Source organism: Hipposideros armiger, unplaced genomic scaffold (genome assembly GCF_001890085.2).
Source record: "Hipposideros armiger isolate ML-2016 unplaced genomic scaffold, ASM189008v1 scaffold_1011, whole genome shotgun sequence".
In the NCBI taxonomy this organism is placed as follows: domain Eukaryota; kingdom Metazoa; phylum Chordata; class Mammalia; order Chiroptera; family Hipposideridae; genus Hipposideros; species Hipposideros armiger.
The window spans coordinates 139,598-156,742 of NW_017732361.1; the positions used below are offsets into that span (position 1 = coordinate 139,598).

General features: G+C 39.0%; 1 long non-coding RNA gene across 1 annotated transcript; it reads left to right on the forward strand.

Moving 5' to 3' along the window:
* The first annotated feature begins 7,468 nt into the window (after nucleotides 1-7,468).
* Nucleotides 7,469-8,407, forward strand: LOC109375945 (uncharacterized). Its single transcript, XR_002122671.1, has 3 exons — nucleotides 7,469-7,528; nucleotides 7,685-7,801; nucleotides 8,219-8,407. It is a non-coding gene; the product is annotated as an uncharacterized LOC109375945 (long non-coding RNA).
* Nucleotides 8,408-17,145: the final 8,738 nt, after the last annotated feature.

The window sequence follows — 17,145 nt, forward strand, 5'->3', positions numbered from 1 at the left end:
TTTGGAATGAGAATGTGTATGCTATGCCTGTCACACCACTGTATTTTGGAAGCACCTAATTTGTTTGGTGTCACAGGTTCACAGCTGGAGAGCAGTTTACCTCAGGCTGAGTCGTAGCTTGAGTCTCACTCATATCTGATTTAGATGATATATATATGAGATTTTGGACTTAGACTTCTGAGTTGTTGCTAAAACAAGTTAAGACATTTTGGCTGTTAAGATGGTTTCAGTGTATCTTGCATGTAAGAAGGACATGAATTTTGTCCTGACCAGGGATGGGAAGCTACAGACTGAATGTTTGTGTCACCCGAAATTCAAATATTGAAATCTAATCCCCAATTGATGGTATTTGACAGTGAGGCCTTTAGGAGGTGGTTAGAGAGTAGAGCCCTTATGAAGGGAACCCAGCAAACTCCCTTTCCCCTTTGGCCATTTGATGACACAGATGACAGCCCTCTGTGAACCAGGAAGTGGGTCTCACCAGACACAAAATCTGCCAGGGCCGTGATCTTAAACTTCTACAACTCTGAGAAGTAAATTTCTGTTGTTTATAAGCCACCCAGTGTGGTATTTTTGTGATAGCAGCCCAAGTGCACTAAGACAGTCTTAGAATACTTCTTTCCAAAGGGACTTTGGAAGTAATTTCTTACTCATTATCAAGAACTTTCTTATAGAAGTTTAATAAAATAAATTTCTGTAGTGTTGCATAGTATTAACTAGCTTTCTGATACATATGTTATTTAAAACATTTAAATTTTAAGTATAATTTCAATGTCAGTATATCATGGAGGAAGGTTGCGAGAATTTGTAATGTTAGTGAAGGATGCATTGTAAAACAATTTTTTCATAATGGCCAAATTTCCCAGAAATTACACAAAAAGCTAGTTGCCAGACTAATTTACTAGCTGAATTTTTAACCAACTAGATATCAAGTTCAAGTATAGAATAGGCAGTGATTCCAGAAAATGGCACCCTACTTGTGCTGCGACAGCTGGCTACTTTTCAGGCCTTCTCGCCCCCCTATTCCCCTACAACAACACCCCCCTCCCCACCCCCGCCCAGTGTTCAAGGTTTAGTTTAATTTATATTGAAAGATGCAAGCTTGGAAAACCCATAGGTCTGGATTTAGTAAACTAATACCAAATTCAGCTTTTTGTCTAGTGATAGCTAATAATTAAAATGGACTTTCCCCATCACTTGGTTGGCCTACACAGAATGCATTTGCGATTTATCCCTAGGCCTCTTAAACTTGTAAATCCCAGAAAAGCGAAAAACAGAATGCTACATTCCAGGTGTAGTCACGGTGAGGCAGCACAGTATGTAAGGAACATGACAACACTTAGCATGGTTAACAACAGCCCATGGCAACATTCGCTCAGTATCTGCCTAATGACTAACAATACAGTGTGGATATATTACTCAAATATTTGTTATAATTGCAGTCAAGAATCTTACCATCCTCTCCATTACTTGACTCTATCAATGATTACTGTATGAAGCATCCACTAACTTCAGGCACTTGAGCTATTTCTGAAGGAGGAGGGAAATGCAAAGGTGAAAAATACATAATCACTCCTCTCAGGCTCTCAGACTAATGGACGAGACAGACATTTAAACAAACAAAACACATTGTGGTCTTCAAAGACCACTTCAAAGTGGACATGTGAGTTCAGTGAGATGTTGGCCCATTCAGGAGAAGCCATGTCACTAGGAGCCTCTCACATGCTGTGTAGTTCTGCCCTATTGATCAGCAGTTTAGGCTAGCTGGTTGTATCATATGCCCAGGTGAACTTCCTGGCACTGCTGGAGGGAATACGATGCATTTTACAGGGCGGCTGGGTGGCTCAGTTGGTTAGAGCATGTGCTCTTAACAACAAGGTTGCCGATTTGATTCCCACATGAGATGGTGGGCTGTGCCCTCCACAACTAGGTTGAAAATGGCGACTGGACTTGGAGCTGAGCTGTGCCCTCCACAACTAGATTGTAAGGACAATGACTTCACTTGGAGCTAATGGGTCCTAGAAAAAAACATACTGTTACCCAATTTTAAAAAAAATTTTTTTTAAGATGCATTTTACAGTTTTGTCTGCAAGCTGAATGCATTATACATACAATTGGAAGGTCAATTTAGAACATTTTCATCAAGCAAAATAGGGATTGGTTGTTTATTACAGTAAACACAGTCCAGGAGAGTGGTGGTACATCTATGGAGCTCAATGAACATGTGTTGAATGAATGAAAAATGTCCTACTATGTGCCTGAAACTGTGCTAGGTGTTCAAGGAGACAAATGAGAAGGATTTTCTTCTTTTTGCTGTGATTGTAATGAAGGAAAACTGAAGGGTTGAATAAAAGGTGAGAAATATGAAAGCTCTAGGGAGAGGGAGAGCAGCACAGGTGGAATTTAGCTAATGCGTCTCAGCTTGAGAACTGGTCAGACAGCCTTCTTTCCTTCTCCCAATTTCCCAGTTGTCCAGAGTGATTGGCGGTGAGTGTTCCCTGGTATGTGTGGTGGACGGGGGTGGGTGCTAAGGCTGGGATGATGGTAGTACCTCTGCATGTAATATCTAAATAAAAAGTAAACAGCAAATTCTAAAAACATTCTGTAATTAGAGCGGGGTTCATGGTTACCCATTACATCTTCCTGCAGGTCTTTGTTTGGCTGCTTTTCAACACAGGACCAGTCTTGTGAAATCCTGTAATTATGAGATATGTAGTTGCTAGATTTACCTCAAGATTTAATTCCAGGCCAGATGGCTCTGTATTTGAGCATGTATGAAGAAAAACAAACCTAATCATGAGATAGATGGTATAACGTGACCAACTACCTAAAATAACAACAACGGTGACAATGATGATACCAGCTAATTCTTTAGTGCTTCTTGCAAGGTAGACACCATTCTAGTTCTAAGAAATTTCTGTGTATTAATTCATCTAATTCTCATAACTTTATAATAGAGGTTACTGTAATTATTCCCATTTTGCAGATGCAAAAATAGAGATTTAGATATCTTACAGAAAGTAACCTTGCTAGCTTATGTCCACAAAACCATTATTTGAAGGTGTCTCTGCAGGCTACACCTTAAACCACTATGCCCTGTGCTTACTTCATCTCTGTGTGATATGTATTTTGTGTGTTAACACAGAAATATAGGAAAATAAAAATAAAGTAAAATGGTGGTGTGTTACCTCATGTATTCTAAGTTTAGAATTTTGGCTGGGAAGACCATGAGGCTCCAAAACTGTCTGTGTGAGGGTGTGTTCTCTCTGAGACGCTTGCTTGCTTCTGTGGGTATCCCAGCGGTGTTTTCAACTGAAGACCACTTTTATGTTATTCTGTCAGTTTGCTGCTTCCCAAATCATGTATGCATTTTACGTATGAACTCCTACACAACTGAGGACAAATCTGGGTTATGAATTCTCAGTGAACAATTTTTTCTCTACCTATAGCATAATCTAAAACAGTCTAGGTTTTTCTTGATCTGTTTGCCAGTAGGTGAATTTTTTTCTAGTTCACCTTTTACCCTGGAGTATGTCTCTTTAACAGTTCCCATTTTATTGGGAGTCTGTTTCAATAGTCTATCTTGCTTATGCCCAAAGTCTCATCTCCTGCCTCATCTTATAGGTGAAATCTAAGCCCCTGGCCAATGAAGATCGGTATCTCCTATCTGGGACACAAAAAAAGTGTTAGCCTGTGCTTAATAGTCCAGTATTTCAGATTGTTCCCAGTTTTGACCCCTACTGAGTTCTCTTACTCCCTTAGAAGCTACACTTTTGCATTTAGATAAGTTTTGGTTATATTTTAGCCAGACTTTCTAGGTATTCTATAGCAAGAGGTTTTTAAGGTGATCTAGTTTGCAACATTGCCAACAATGGAAATAATCTATGTTTTTAAAAAACAGAACACAATTTTATTATGAAATATTCAGGGGATAAAGCTTTAACATAAATATAAAATTTAAAACAACTTTGAACTTCTAAATTACTACTATTTGGTAGACCTAATTTACAACTGAATTTTTATTTTATATTTGAGGTGACATGTTATCTTTCTATCATCATATTATTGAATTCGATTCACTTAAAATATGTTTAATTTAGTTTCTAATACTGTTGTTAGGTGAAAAGAGACTCAAAATGGTGCCAGCTCTTCTGCAATCGAGGCTCAGATAAATTTATTTTGGGAAATTACAGAAACAATGATTTCCTTGAACAATTTGGAAAACATGTTTGCTCAAATTGTCTTAGCTAACTGTCATTACATATAATTTATTTGTTTTAATTTTTTTCATTTGACAGGTTAAAAACAGACAGCTAGAATTTACACATTTTTTAAAACTCTTGATCATACAGCAATAGGCACATAGAGGACTGCAGAGAGAAGCAATTAGAATGACAAAATATTTCCCTAGCTTTGCAGCCCTTCCCCTCCATGTCAGCCTACTATAGGGGGCAGCACCAGCTCATGTATTTTTTTAGTAAACTATGTTCATTTTTATTCAGCTAAGAATATAATGGTACTAATCTATACGTTTTAGTGAATAGAATCAAAGGATGTTAGAGTTAGAAAGGGCATTGAAGACTATCTGCTCTACATTCTAATATACAAATGAAAAAATTAAGACATACCCAGGTCCTGTGCTCAAAGTCACACTGGGAATTAGTTGTAGAACCAGAAGTGTACCAATCTTCATTATTTAATTCCAATGTCCTTCCACCACACCCAAAACTTAGCAGTAATTTAAAACATATTAATGCAATATTTTTCATTAACATTGAAATTTTAAGCAATAAAAAAACTAAAAACTTAGCTTCAATTTTTTTTTTTTTTTAGTGCTCTAAATTTTTATTATGCACATGCTTGTAAAGTTCATCTTGGTAAAGCAGGCTAATGTCACAGGCATCTAACTATAAAAAAAATAAATTACTATGTGACAAAACAGCAACAGCATTTAAGATATTTGTGTCGTGGGTGGATAACATAGAAATTTATTTTATTTATTCATCCTTTGATGCAATGGTATTTTCTGTAGTCACCACTCACATCTGAGTTCAGTTTATTTATTTATTTATTTATTTATTTATTTATTTATTTTATTTTTTAAAAGATTTTTATTGGGGAATTGGGGGAAGGGGAACAGACAAGTTGCTGTCCTTTTGTTCTTCAGTCTAGTTGTGGAGGGCGTTGCTTCACTGGCCCAAGTTGGCACCATCATTGCGCTCTTCCTGGGCGAGGCAGATCAGTCGCTGGCTTCTGGACGACCGCTCCCGACAGCTGCTGGCTGCTCATGCTGGCTGCTGCCTACGCACGGTAGCCCATGGCAACCCACTGCAGCAGGGGCTGCAGCCTACGCTGTCGCTGCTGACTCACGGCAGCACAGCTCCAGGTTGAGCTGTTGTTCAGCATCTTAGCTGTAGAGGGCAGTGTCACTGGCCCTCATATGTGGGATCTGAACAGGGCCCTCTGGCATCTCAAGCCAGCTCTTTAAAACGCACCACTTGGCCGGCCCAGAGTTCAATTTATTTATTAAAATATGTATTTTTAGGTTTTGTTTTGTGTTTTTTGTTTGTTTGTTTGTGAAACGCTGTTCACTGTTTGACAGATATTCCTGCTCTGATGAAAATGTAATTGTTGATTCAAAAGGAGCATCAGCTACTGTTGGTGGGACTGCAGACTGGTGCAGCCACTATGGAAATCAGTATGGAGGTATTTCAAAAAACTGGAAATGGAACTACCTTATGACCCAGCAATTCCACTCTTGGGTATCTATCCAGGAAAACCCAAGACATTTATTCGAAAAAATATATGCACCCCTATGTTCATTGCAGTGCTATTCACAATAGCCAAGACTTGGAAACAACTGAAATGCCCATCAGTAGAGGACTGGATTAAGAAACTATGGTACATTTACACAATGGAGTATTACTCACCTATAAAGAAGGAAATAGTACCATTTGCAACGATATGGATGGAAGTAGAGAACATTATGCTAAGTGAAATAAGTCAGTCTGAGAAAGACAAATACCATATGATCTCACTTATATGTAGAATCTAAAAAACCGAATAAATGAAAAATGTAAACAGAAATAATCTCAGAGACACTAGTTGGGATGGGGTGGGGATGAAGGAGAAGGGGAAGGGACAAGACAATATAAATTGGTAACTACAATATGGCCTCAAGGATAGAAAAAAGTCTGGGGAATATAATCAATAATGTTGTAAATATTTTTTAGGGGCCAGTTGGATTCATGTCTTGTTAGGGAGACCACTTCATAGATGGTGTAGAGGCCTGACCACAGCACTGTATTTCTGAAGCTGATGTGGAATAATATTGTATGTCAACTATAATTATATATACATATAGTCACGGGATGTGGAGTACAGTGTGGGAATGGAGTCAATGGAATTGTAATAGATAAGTATGATATTGGGGGTGAGAGGGCAGTGGGTGGGGGGAGGAGCATGTTACTTTGTGAGGGGTGAAAAGGATAACTATTGCATTGTTCTGTACACCTAAAACTAATAACTAAAAAAAGAAAAAAATTGGGGGCCTAAAAATTGGGTGCATCTTATACAGTGGTAGTAGATTTTTTTTACTTGCCTTTCCCAGAAGTGATAAGGAGTTGTATGAATTTTATGATGAATAAAACTTGAGTTCAAAAAATAATAATAATAATAATTAAAAAAAAAAAGCATCAGCTGAACAAGGATAATCACTCCTTGCCCTGAGAAGAAAGGAAAATACAGCTAATGGACAATTGAATACAACCCTTGTGATGATGTGACCTAGTCTGCCTGTTGGCCCGACAGATGACAGAAACAGATGACATGGCTGTGGATATGGGAATATTTTATTCAGGGATCTGGCGGATGGAATGAGAGTCAGCTATGAGGATTATTCCGGGCAATGCTAAGTGTCTATTTTATCCCCTTGAGCTGCTTTGCTATTATTTTTTTTTCCACTAGTTAGGGATTTTTAGTTTTCTCTCTGTTTCCTGGGTTTGTATATCTCTCCCCATTCTATATGGCTTTGTGCATTTGTGTTTAGGATCCATTCGTGCCACTCCTTGAGGTATGGCCACAGGACCTGCCTGGACATGAAAATCAGAGATAGCTTGTGCCGTTTTCTTCACTGATAGCTCTGTAACTTTCAAAGTGAAACTATACAAGTGTATTTATAGTGCTGGTGTTTTGATAGATTACTTTGTGAATGAAATCAATTGCAAGATAGACAAAGAAGGGAAACACAAATGATTTTATCCTAAGAAGGCTGTTTTAAGGCTATGCAGTGTCCTCTGCCAAAATAGGTTTACAGAATGGTGTAGAACCTGAGTTGGTACTCCCTGTCTCAGGCAGAGCTGGAAGACCAGATGGGTTCCTGGTGGAGGCTAGCCCTACAAAACTTACCTCAGGGAGGAGCTAGGTCCTCGTATGTGTGCTCGCAGCAGTCAGGCTGCCTCTCCAGAGGGACAAAAAGAAGAGACTGAGCTACTTACGCCCAGTTCCTTCTTTCAAACTCACTAGCTGGGTAAGTCATCCCTGCGCCCAGAGGCAGGCAAAAGAGGGGACAGCCAGGAGTGTTCTCCAGTGCCACTGCCGTAGGGTGGGAATGTCAGGAGTGGGGAATGGTTGTTGTAGAGACGTGTTCTGTCAAGTCTCTTCTCACCTCCTTCCCTATTATTAGTACAGCTTCTGATTTCACTGACTCACAGTGAAGCCTGAAATAAACACATTTCCTTGGCATGGTGGTGTGGTCAAGTTCTGGTCCATTAAAAGTGAAGTGTGGCAACTTCTTTTTAAGGTAAGTGACACATATCATTTGTTTCTCATTGATTCTCTCCTCCTCCCTGTATACGTGGCATAAGAAAAACAGAGGCTTTAGTAGTGGATACCTCTGGAAAGTAGAATTGGGGAAAGAAGCTCATCTTTATTTTAGATCCTCCTTTATTGCTTGAATTCATTATATTAAATATTAATTTAAAAATTAAAAAAATGAAAGATAAACTTTTTAAAGTTTCTTATAGCTGGCCCTTCCTAGGATGCCATATTTTTGGCTATAATTGAGGGCTTCCTAAACTTGAAGAAACATTGCAATTTACTGAGAGCTTTTCCTTAAATGCAGTATAGGAGCCTGCCCGCAGTTACTGAATTATTTGCTCTGGGGTGGAATCTGGGCATGAGTACTTTTAAAAAGTCCCTTGGTCTTTGTTTTGTGCAGAGCGGGTTGAGAAAGAACCATTGGACACCAGCCGTTGACTTCTCAGTGTTGCACGTGGGTCACCTGGAATGCTTTGTGATCCCACCGTCTGGCAGGAACCCAGAGCGAGAGCACCAGCGTCCAGAGTTCTTCTGGTGATTCTCATGTGTAGCCAATTTTGGGGACAGAGTAACTGCCTGAAAGCCTCCTGAAAACATTCCTCTAATTTGCATGTAAGCTGATAAAATAAACATTCTTGCTTTTATCTGCCAAATGAATAGGGTGGGTAAACGAAATACAGGATGCCTGGTTAAATTGAAATCACAGATACCAATCTATAGTAAAATATTGTCCCATGAACTATTGGAGACTCACACACACACAAATTATTCATTACTTATATGAAAATCACATTTAACTGGGCTTCCTATCTTTTTATTTGTGAAACCTGTCAACCCCTACAAACTGAACACAAATGGTACTCCAAAAATCACGGAAGAGTAATATAGATCTTCTCTGTATGTAAAGGAGCTTTAGGAGACTGGATACTTGAGGAGGAAGCAAAGAGCGATCACCTTGCAAACGCCCAGTAAAGTGTCTTCAAGTCTTCTGTTATTGGTCTCTGTTTCCCAGGAGTCCTAGGTTTTATAACAACCAGCTTAGTGTGTTTGCTGGGTTCCCCCACCCAACTCAATGATTAAGCAAATTACTGCCAACCTCTTTTCCTATCATTGCTCCCACCCACCCTGAATCCTTCCTCCCTTTAACCAACTAAAGCAGCCTACTCTGAGAATTTACATGGCACAGAAAGGGTCTAAACCAAGAAAAGCACAGATGAGTTGGCCAGTTGGGGGGGGCGGGGGGAACTATCAGGACCCTTTCTTCAGGTATCCTGCTTTCATTCATGTGGAAATGTAAGCTTCAGGATATAGCCTGTCAGTGTTAAACTAAGAATTTGGGTAAATTTATCTCCTAACTGCTGTTTTCAGTGTCAGTTTCAAACATAAACCACAGAGTCTCCATCAGTAAATGGTCTATTGAAGAGAAAGAAAGACTATTATCTCTGCCAACTTGTAAGCTCCTGTTGTCTAGAATTCCCCATTAACCACACAAATAACCACTATAGATAACAAATTTAAGATAAGAGAACAATGGAGGCTTAAACTGTAACAATGTCCAATTCTCATTTGGGAGTGGGGAGTGAGTCTAGTGAGCACTGGTTGTTTTCTGCAGAGACCTGTGACCTATCAGAAAGAGCGCACTATACGTGGTGAGGCCCAGACTTCACTTGGAGTCCTGTAGTCGGGCTTGCTAATTATGTGACTTTAGACTAGAAACAAAGTTCTTATGCATCTCCACTTGTGCTTCTGTAAAATTAAAGCCATAATACCTGACTTGTTTTGATTACAGTGTTATTGTGAAAATTCCGATGAGATAATGGACGTGGATAAGATTGGACTATTCCAAACATTACCATTTTTACTGGGTAAAGGACAAGAAGACAGGGTAGGTACAGGGCTTGTCTTGGTATACACAAGGAAACTTAGCCAGGCTTTCATATTGTTCCCTCTGAACTATCAAAGCAAACTGGCCCACAAATGCCCTTAAGGGATAAAAGAAATGCCAGTTAGCAGACCAACTGTAACCACTGATTTTTTTAAGGAAAAAGAAAGGATGAAAAGTGCCAAGCCACAAGATTCGCTCCTGGCATGCTAACTGGAGATCGTGGATTTGTTGAGTACTAGCATTCCCTTCCCTTGGTTAGATTAAGTCATCTGAACCAAGGATGAGTCACAGACAGACTTACGGGAAGATCCCCCAAGTCTGAGTGGTAAAGTAAATGAAATGGAAAAAATGTGTATGGATGCCATGTTTCCATATGTCTAAGTAGATTGGCTAGCTTAAGCTCCCCTATGAACCAGAACCCATTTACATTTTCAGAGTTCAAGGACACTGCACTACATCAGGCTCCTCTAAGTCTGAATATGTGATCATTTGGACAAGCTGTAGAATCAAGTATACTATTATAGTTTCCATGAAGAATTAAAAAAAAAAATCAAACAGCATATTTACCCCTCCCAAAAGGAAAAGAAAAACAATTTAAATGCTATTGGGTTATGATAATATTTCTTGGCTCTTTGTTTTCTTGAGGAAAAGAAATCAGTCAAGAGAGTGTTTTGTGCAGGTACAGGGCGGTAAGAAGTTTATTAGTCAAGGCAGATGTGGAGCAGACCAATCCCAAGAGGGGGAAAGGCCTCTCCTTATATTGCATAAAGGCTTTTATTTATATGGGTAGAATGGCCCACCCCACCCCACCCCCTCCCTTCTCATTATCTCTCTCTTCCTGTTGAGGTTCCCAGTCCTCCATTTTGGTTCTCAAAGTAGTTTCTGTCAATTTTCTTTTTGTGATTTGTTTGAGAAACTCACTCAAGTGGTCTTGATAAGCAGAATGTCTTCCTCCCTTCTCTGGCTTTTAATAACACATCCCTTTGACTTAGGGGCATGTGTGAGCCTGGAATCTTGTTGGGCTAGTGAAGCACTGGTGCCCTAAGTGAGGGCAGCTGCCAGGGGTTTTGACCCAAGTAGGAGCTGCAGCAAGGGACTTTCTAACCGGGGCTAGGTCTCTGCTTCTCCTGCTCATTTCTATCTATCTACCTACCCTATCATGAGTAACCATATTATTGACCTACATATAATTCATTTGTTCAATTCTTAGATACACCAAATTCTTTACAAACTTAACTGCCCTCATGCCCGTTGTTAAGGAGATATGTACTCTTCATAAGGACTTAGTTCAGGTGAGGCCAGTGTGGGGAAACTTCTAAGGTCTCTGTTGCTAACACAGTTCTGGAAATCATCTTTTAAAATGACACCCCAAACTATAAAACTCAGTTTGTACCACAAACTCTATGACTCAGTTGAATCACTCACCGCATTCACCCACTTATCTCAAGTCCACTCTCAAATATTTACCAAATTAAGTAATTCCCTTCTGAAAATGCTCCAGTAATTTTCCATTTGCCCATATGTCAAAAGGCAACTCTGTTCCTTCTCAGGGTCCTAGATCATTCTTCCCAGATCTTAAGGTAGCTTACTCCTTTTCTTCACAGTTCACCTCCACAGAGAGCCATGCCCTGACCCCTCTATCAAAAATATTTCCCATCCCCCAAACTACTTTCTTCTTCTAATCAGTACTTAGCACCATCAGAAATATTATTTTGTTTGCTTCTTTCTAATTATTTATGAGAAGGCAGAGATTTTGTGTGTCATATTTACCACTATATCTTACTGCCTCTAACAATGAAGAAGTAAATGTTGAATAAATGCCATTGAATATAGGCAAAATAATGTGATGGCCTCTGTAAAGGTAATTTCATAAGAGGAATTTAAATCATTAGAGTAATTGTGTCCCTAGGAGACACCAGTTATTTGAAAATATCCATTGGCCATAAAATTTTTTGTTGCTGTTTAAAAATACAGCACATGATATATATTCAGCTTGACTCCCTGCTGTTAGGTTCTTCTAAGCCTTTTGGCAAAAGATATTTACTTGTGGCTCTAGCTTCTTTCCTGGGATACAAATATGAGACTAATTTCTCCTCACCAATTTGTTCCGCAGAGAGCCTTTCTGCCTCTGCCCTACCAGGTGGCCGAGGTTAGAAATCCAATAGATGTATCACGAGAAGGCACGGGAGCCTGGGAGATGTTAGACTCCTTTTCATCTCAGAACAGCTGGTTGTTGGTAGATGAAGCTATTAGTTGAAGAGATAGGAGTGTACTGAATTGTTTTGGACATTTGTTATAAGGAGAGAACAAGGAGACCTCAGCTGGTCAAATGGTCAACCTGGGCCATGTCAGTACTTACTGGAAGGGAGGCGTGATATTGGTTGGTAGCAACTTTCTCCTGTCTTTCTTGCTGTTGTACCAAAAATGGCACATGAATTGAAGATGGCAGAGTCTGGTCTCTAGGGCAGAAGCTTTCTTGTACTGGAGGCTTCCTGACATTTATGGACAGGAGTCATTAGTGACTGTTCCTCTCTAGGTTGAAAAGGGTTTTTTAAATTGATAACAAGGAAACTCAGTGGTAGGCTGTTTGCACTGGGCACAGACACTGAGGCACAAACTCTATAAGACTAACTGACTAAGAGGCAGTGAATAAAGCTGAAATATAAATCTGTTCAGAGCAGGATGCCAATGAGAAGCAAACCACTTCCTGGGTTGAACGACAGGACACAAAACTGATTATATGGTATGATTGTAATATCGCTTCACGTGCATCCCATACAAACATGTCTGTGTACACAGACGAACTCACAAAGGAGCATTCTCACAAACATGCAGACACAACACTGAGAGAAACCTATTAAATTGAAAAGTATGGGTATTTCTGGGTGGTTAGAGTATGAAGCATTGTATTTTCTTTATTTCTACTTTATCTTCCTTGCCAAACTTTCTCATTCAATCTCTTCATACCCAGCTCAGCTAGCAAAGAACCACGTCTACTTCTGATTCACTGGGCTCTGAAGGCTTTGTAGCTTCTGTTTATTCTTCATCCCTGGGTCCAAGCTCACACAGTTAGACTGTTCTGCACCTTAAGCTCCAGGGAATAGTTTCCTTGTCTGAAACTCAGGTGGGTTTAAAACATGGTCACAGATTTCTTTGACGCTACTGAGTGGTGGGGTACACGTCCTCCCCGCCCCTGAATACAGGCAGTCTTGTGACAGAGTCAGTATGGGGAGAGCGGTACTGTGTGACACATGAAGCTGGGTGGTGAAAGGCAATGCAGTTTCTAACTTGTTTTCTGGAATACTCAGTCTTGGGGCCCTAAGCCCCCATGTGACACCATGTGACGTCTGACCACCTTGAGGCTCTCATGTTGTGAGTTATCCTCAGCCTCATGGAACAACCGTGAGCTGAATTGTAAGAGTGAATGAGCCTTCAGATGAGTTCAGCTCTGTAGGGCTCCCCTAGCCTTTAAATCTTCCCCACTGAGGCCGTAGGCGTGGAGAAGCAGTCAGGCTGTACATGCCACACCCTGTATGCAGTCCTGCAGAATCTGTGAGCTTAACGAAATGGTTATTTTACATTACACTGCCAAATTTGGAGGTATATCAACAAAACAGAAAACTTGAACACAACTTGAATCAGGCTTCTGACAGAAAGCTGAAGTCAGCTATTTTTCTATGGCCCGGGAGCCAAACACAACCATCCTCCTCAGGTTGACATAATGTTTTCCCAAGTGTTTCATCAACCCAAGCAGACTGAAGGAGAAACTGCTTCTCATTACAGAGATGCTCAAGGAGGCCCTAGAATTAGATTCCTCTTTATAAGTCATACCCTTTACCTGTGAAACTTTTGGATCCTTGGGATTAAAGAATTCATTTTGTTTGTCTTCCAAATTCTAGAAATCTTTTTACTTTCTTAAAAAGCCTGCATTCCTGTCTCCTGGCCCTCCCATTTGAATTTAGCTGAAGAGTCTAATCTCTGAAAATTTTCTTCAGCCTGGACCTAAGGCCCCATATACTCCTGAATGTCAGAGATCAGAAGAGGAGACACAGTAAAAGTAAAGAACGTGGATAGAAATTGAAAGCACAGGAGAAACTTAAGAACTAAAGGAAATGTAAAAAGCACTATCATTCTAGATTATTTACTGTGTTACATGTGTTGTGTTATTTCAACATAGCATCAGTCTTAACGATGAAGGTGTTTTGATTATCGCCATAATAAATGGATGCACAGATTTTTCCCAAAGTGGCAGAGCTGATAGTCATGCCCTGGAGTCTTACACCAGCTCTTGCTCTCTTTCTTAACCACTAGACCCTACTGTCCAGAAATAGTCAAAACTATTTTCATAATAATGTTTGAGTTTGACATTTTTCACCCGTATAATCTTTCCACTGTGTATTTGGAAGATCTGCATAACTCAATAAACCAATACATGTTTTTAAAAAAGCATAATGTTACATCATACATGGATAAAAGATACATTCAAAGGAATGGATTTTAATGTAACGGTATTCAATGTTCATTCACATGGTTTCAGGTTTCAATTTGCAACTAACATTTCAGGAACTAGCACTTTTTAAACTTTAGCGTGGCATCAAAGAAGAATATCCACAATTATCTGAAATTGCTACTACAATAATCCTATCATTTTTGATGATGCATTTGTATGAGACTATATATTCTTCATATACTTCACCCCAAAAGCAAAAAACATCACAACAGTTTGAATGCAGAAGAAGATTATGAGAATCCAGAAGTTTTCTATTAAGCCAAATACTAAAGAAACTTGCCATTCTTCTTATTACCATATTTTGCCATGTATACTGTGCATTTTTTTTGCCCAAATTTGTGAGGGGAAAATAAGAATGTGCATTAAACATGGGTAGTACTAATTCCATATATATGTAAATATCTTTAATTCTTTTATTTATGCTTATGAGTTAAAAGTGTAACTCTAGAAATCAATAATGATACCCATATGCAAAATAATACCCTGGAATACAATAACCAGTTTTGTTGAACTTACAACAAACTTGCAATGACAAAGAATTCTTGGCCTGCTATGATGCATAAATATCATAAATTTGTTATCAGTACATAAAATTTCTTGTATCTTGTATCTGTTCTTGTGTTTTGTAATTATTTGTTACATAAAATTTCTTGTGTAACAAATAATAAAAATAAAAAATAAATGCTAAAATTCCTTTATAATACAAAAAACCTAAATGTAAGCAAATAAAAATTTGAATTGAAAAATTAAAACAAAAGATTTTTTTCCTGAAAGTTTGGGCCAAAATTGTGGGTGTGCATTATATCCAGCAAAATATGGTAATTTTTTTGTTATGGAAAATATAGTTATTTTTCATAAAATATGTTATTTATGTTAACATGTAGTGGGTTTTTCAATGGTACATTAAAATTAATAAATAAATATCAATTTAAAAATCTGCTTTAATTTTGAATGTGATAAATAGCAATGAATACAACCCACATAAACAAAAGGTCTTGGGACCTGTTATAAGCAGTTCATGCTGCTATAACAAAATATCTTAGACTGGATGGCTTAAACAGTAAATATTTATTTCTCTCAGTCTTGAAGGCTTGGAAGTCCAAGATTAAGGTGCTGACAAAATTAAGGTTGGTGAGGGCCCTCTGCCTGGTTTGCAAATGGCTGCCTTTTTGTAGTATTCTCAAAAAGGAGGGTACTCCTTTGCAGAGGATGAAAGGTCTTCCTTAAAGGGCACTTAGTCCCACCATGAAGGTTCCACCCTCAAGACCTCACCTAAACCTAATTACCTATCAAAGAAAAGCTCCTTTACCTCCAAATACCATCACACTGGGGATTAGGGCTTTGGTCATGGACAAATGAAGTTTGGGAAAACAAACATTCAGCCTATAGCAGGACCTTCAATAATTTTCAAGGTTGTAAAGTGTATCTACGACCAAAAGTTTGAGAATCACTGGCTGAGAAATTTGATGGATGAATGCTTAGGGCCAAAGAAGTGGGTCTTCTGATTTTTATTCTAATAGAATCGGCAGTGTGTAGAAGTGCTTTTAGGAAAGCACAAAGTGAGAGAGGGGGTGAAGGTACAGGAGAGAGGAGGCTGACACGGTATGTGCAGCATGTGAGTGAGTTGCAGTGACTTAACCCAGAGCACAGGTGGCGAGACCTGACTGGGAGAATCAGTGCTGGGCATAAGGGAAGTCGGGGCCATGGGGACAGGGAGGAGAGGTAGTTGAAACCCTTATACTGATGGCTTCCACTTTTCTCTTCACTTGATTTTAGCCAAAAGGCCAAGAAGAAACCCACTTTTTCTCTTAAGTAGAAGATACAGGATTCTTTTGAGGTTGAGATGGTGACTTGGATCTTGAGCAAAGAAGTTAAGATCTCTATAAATCATTACAGAAATAAGAGAGAAGCTTCCTAGAGCATGTTGCCTTGGTTTATAATTGGTTGAACAATCAAAGATGAAATTTGAACTCCTGAAACTTCTCATAAAAGAACTTAACGATTTTTTGTTATTGTTGAATATTGTTCATTCATATTGTCTTTAGCTCATATGAAGAGTAAGCAATGAAAAACCCGTTGTCTTATAAAAATGATAATAATCACGTCTTGGAGTTCACCATTTTATTAAACTGAACAGCAGATTAAAGGTTTTTTTTCCTCTTTTAGAAAAGTCATCTTCCATGTTCTTGCAAGTCCACTATAGCTTAAAATCCGTGTGACTATTTCAACTTAGCTTGTGGCATAAAAGGAGAGAGCAAGGGTTGTACCATTTATAAGGTTGAAAACTCACACCTGATTGAAAATCTCTTCCTGGAACTAGCAGCCAAAGTTCCCTAAAACAGAATTGCATTGATATAACTTCAAAAAATATATGGTGGGCTCTTGTTTCTGTCACAACCCCAGACAACATATCTGTCTCTCAAGTGATTCTATGAAAGCATTAAAAAATGCTACATCAACTTAATTCATATTTCAGAATGACTGCAAATGTTTTATGGGGGAAGTTGGTTGGGAGTTAGCGTGCAGGCTGCAAGGCAGGAGGAAAGCCTTGGTGTAACCCTGGGGCTGCCAAGCGTCCAGGGCCCAGGAGATGAGAGAAGGCAATTTCTGGTAAGAACTCACCGAAGTAGCACAAAATATCAAGGCACCAAAGGTGACCTTGGACATCGTTATGGAATCATCCTACTTCTTAAATCAGCTACATCCCTCAAAGAGAGTCTAATGTTTTATTGCTGAACTGCACAAATAGATTAGTGACACCATTGATGATGTCAAGTTGTATTAGCAGAACCTTGTGACGATTCAGGAAAATGTGAAACCTGTATTTCATGTTCACCAGCAACCTCTTCACACTGTCATGAGATGTAAACAAACTTTCTTCAAATGATGCAGCAAAAAGCCACATGGATTCTTTTTATAGATGGACATATGA